We start from the raw sequence: 4,350 nt of genomic DNA, 5'->3' as shown, positions 1-4,350 counted from the left end.
AGAATCCCCAATGGGGCCCAGGTACATGCATTTTAACAAGCTTGATAAGTGATCCTAACATCCAGTGAAAGTTTTAAGTCACTTATCTAAACTTACACAATTATAAATATACATACTCCCAGTATTCATTCACTCAAGCAAATTCCATTGGATACACAATTCTATGGACTGTTCTTTCTTTCAGGAGATATTTTAATGACCATTGATGGTTTTATTGACTCTTTTCCTCCATTGGTTTCTGTTTTCTACTTCATTGATTCTCATTTTCATCTTTGTTATTTCCTTTCTTCTTTTTACGTTTGTTCTTTTTCATTCTAGTTTTTGAAGATGGAAACTTGGGTCATTGATTTGAGAAACTTCTTTATAAATTACGTGTTTATATCCTTTTGAAGAATTTATCCCTTTATCATTATGAAATGGACTTCTTTATTACTTGTAATTTTCCTTGCTCTGCAATTTACTCTTTGTGATGTTAATATAGCCACAACAGCCTTCTTTTGATCAGTGTTAGCATGGTATATCTCCTTTTCATCTTTTATTTTTAAACCTATTTATGTCTTTATATTTAAAGTGTATTTCTTGTAGGCAGCATGTAGTTAGCTCTTGCTTTATTATCCAATCAGGCAATATCCGACTTTTAATTTTGGTGTTTAGACCATTTACATTTAATGTGGTTATTGATATAGCTAAGTTTATATCTCTCATCTTGCTATTTGTTTTCTACCTGTCCTATCTGTGATGGCTAATTTTACATGTCAACGTGACTGGGTCATGGAGTGCCAGATATTTGGCTAAACATTATTCTGGGTGTGTCTAAGAGGGTGTTTCCAGATGAGATTAACATTTGAATCTTTAGACTAAGTAAAGCAGATAGCCTTCCCTAATGTGGATAGACTCCATACAATTAATTAAAGACCTCAACAGAACAAAAAGGCCTTCATGGAGTAGAGGAAGACTGTCTTTAAGATGGGACTTCAATCTTCTCTTGCCTTTATATTTGGACTGGAACTTGCACCATCAGCTCTCCTGGTTCTCAGGCCTTCAGACTCAACTGGAATTATATCATCTTCTCCTCTGGGTCTCTAGCTTACCTACCACCGATCTTGGGACTTCTCAGCCTCCATAATCATGTAAGTCAATCTCTTATAATAAATATCTCTCTTTCTCTCTCTCTCCACACACACACACACACACACACACACAGTTCTGTTTCTCTGGAGAACCCTGACTAATACACCATCTAATCTTTGCTCTTGTACATTTACGGTACCATCTTATTTCCTTTGTTGGCTTTTTAGCTACAAATCTTTGTTTTGTTATTTCAGTGGTTGCTTTAGAAATTATTATATACAGCTTTAACAGCTCATAGTCTACCTTTAAGTGATAGACACTTCACATATAGCATAAGAACCACACAATACTATGCTTTTATTTCTTCACTCCTGATCTTTGTGTTGTTTTCATTCACTTTACTTTTACATATGCTATGCATCCCATACTACATTTTTATTATTTTTGCTTAAACAATTACATTTCTAAGAGATTTAAATAAGAAAAAATCTTAAGTATTTACCCACATAATTAGATTTTTGTTGCTCTTCATTCCTTTGTGTAGATCTATATTTCAATCTGGCATCATTTTTCTTCTGCCTTAAAGACTTCCTTGAACATCTCTTGTAGTGCAGGTCTACTGTTGATGAATTCTTTCAGTTTTTGCATATTCTAAAATGTCTCTATTTGCCTTTGCTTTTGAAATACATTTTCTCTGGTTATAAAATTCTAGGTAAATGTTTTTTACCCCCCCCCCCCCCCATTTACTACATTGCTTTTCTGCATTGTTCCATTGCTTTTTCTCTTGCATTGCTTCTAGTGAGAAATTTCCTGTCATCCTATCTTTGCTCCTCTGGGTGTGATGTGTCTTTTTTTCTCTGGCTGCTTTTAAAAGTTTTTCCTAATCACTGGTTTTAAGCAAATCAACTCTGATGAGACTTGGTGTAGTTTTTCTTCATGTGTCTTATACTTGCAGTTTGTTGAAATTCTTGGATCTCTGAGTTTAGAAATTTTAATCAAATTTGGAAACAATCCAATTATTTCTTGGAATGTTTTTCTGCTAAAGTAACTCTAATGAAATGTATATTAGGCCGTTTGTCCTATAGCTCACTGATTCACTTTTAATTTTTTAAAATTCTGTTTTCTCTGTATGTTTTATTTTTAAGTTTCTATTGCTTTTTCTTCAAGTTGACCCGTCTTTTCTGATCTAGTTTGCCTGATCTGCTATTACTCCCATCTAGAGTGCTTTTTATTTCAGACATTGTAATTTTCATCTTTATAAGTTTCATTAGGGACATTTTTATATTTTACCATTTTTCACGTCTCTAGTTAACATTCAACATACATATGGAATACAGTCATAATAATTGTTTTAATATCTTAGTCTGCTAATTCTAACATCTGCATCAGATTTGGTCAGTTTCAATGGTTGATTCATCTCCTCATTAGAGATGGCATTTTCCTGCTTTTTTTTTTTTTTTTACCATCCACCTCCATCTCTTCAATTTAGGGAGTCTGACTTCTTCCTCCTTGAGTCTGGAAACTCTCTCAAGGCAGAAAGCTGGAAAATTATATATAAGGTAGTCAGGGAAGGACACAGCATAAAGTTATCATTGGAGCAGAGAATGAAGGAAGTGAGAGGGAAATCCTCAAAAATATCTGGGGTAAGATTCTCCCACCTAGAGAAAGAAGCAAGGCCCTAAAGAAGAAATAAGAAAAATTAAAAATACTTAGCTATAATAAAACTTAAATGTTGAATTAATTTATTTATCAAGTAATTTGTTATGGGGCAGGGATATTCAAAATAATTATTGTACATTCCTTAAAATGATTTAGATAAATTCTAGTTTGCTCCTAGCTAAGATGGAAGCAATCCTTTGAAAGCATGGAACTGGGGAGCTGGACACAGGCTAATATTCTGGAAAAAATGTTGCAAGATGTATTATTTGTTGTAGCTCAAACGACAAGTTGGATTATTTCAGTTTAGTTGACGCATAGTTTTTTCTTCCTGTGTGGAAGGAACATTTACTGCGATGGATTTTTACAATGATTACTTTCCTTATCTAAAAACAGGAACAATTCTGCATCTTTCCTAATGCTCAGGTTTATATGTTAAATCCCAGGGAAGCAGCATTAGCTTACAACCATCTGCTTGAGTATTCTTGGTGGTAGTCAAAACGACAGACAAAGGAGATGAATAGACAAGAGTATCTTCCTTTATCAAAATCTGAGCCCGAGGATTAACAAAGAGCTTATAAGTAAAACGTAGTATTGAAGCATCAGAAAAATAGTACCATGACTAATGAGCTGAAAATTTAGAAGCAAGAGAGAAGAGGTAAAAGTAAACTCAACACTCAAGTTTACTGTACAGGACCTCTGCAATGCCATCCCGACTCCCTGCCTTTTGGTTCTATTCTGATATGGAACTCTTCTCCTTCCTCTTTTTCACTAATTGATTCAACAAATATTTACTGAGTGCCTACTGAGTTGCTTCTGATACTGTGCTTGGCCCTGGAAGCACCGTTGGTGAACAGGAGACGTAATCCTTGTTCTCACGAGTTTTTCTGTCAGGCAAAAGAGACGCACATTAAAAAGATAGTCACCAGTTTCACAAAGGAGAAATAGAGATTATTTGGGAGTATGTAAGAGAGGAACACAGTTCAGTGGACCAGATGCTGGCACTACTACTGTCCTGGCGGTGGCATTGATCGTTTTGGCTGAGACCCTGTGATATGTGAGATGTGCATTTCACAGGTTCTTGTCTTGGGTTGGAATCAGGAGTCCCACCAGAAGTGAGGTGCTGACTCTGGTAAAAGGACACTTGTCCTGGGTTTGATGCTGTTACCCACCTCAGAGCCCTTCTCAAGCACATCTTTTCACTTCCCTTGGCCTGTTGCTCATCTCTAAAATAGGGATTGCTGCCACAAAATGTTGGAGACATTTGTAATTCCTATTAATGGTTATTGGACAGATACTTATCCCAATAATAGTTAATAAATTTTGTGTAGTGACCTTGCACCTCCATTAAAATGGAAACTCTACAAAGACAGGAAGAAACTTTGCCATTTTTCTGTTGTATCCCCAGTACCCAGTAGCTTTCCTGGCTTATAGTGGGCAAATTGATATTCTTTTCTTTTAAATAGATAATATTACCCTTATAGTCCTTGGACTCTATTGTATTACATAGAAGATGTCAACATCTTCCTAATGGTTGGTGCCTTCCTCCTCAAAGTTCTAGCCTTTGGGCCTTTCCTTGGATACTTAATTCTGACTTTCTGTGGCCATTGGTTATGTTTTCAT

This window comes from Equus asinus, chromosome 8, assembly GCF_041296235.1.
Source record: "Equus asinus isolate D_3611 breed Donkey chromosome 8, EquAss-T2T_v2, whole genome shotgun sequence".
Taxonomy (NCBI): Eukaryota; Metazoa; Chordata; class Mammalia; order Perissodactyla; family Equidae; genus Equus; species Equus asinus.
Note: the sequence above shows the minus strand (reverse complement) of the source record.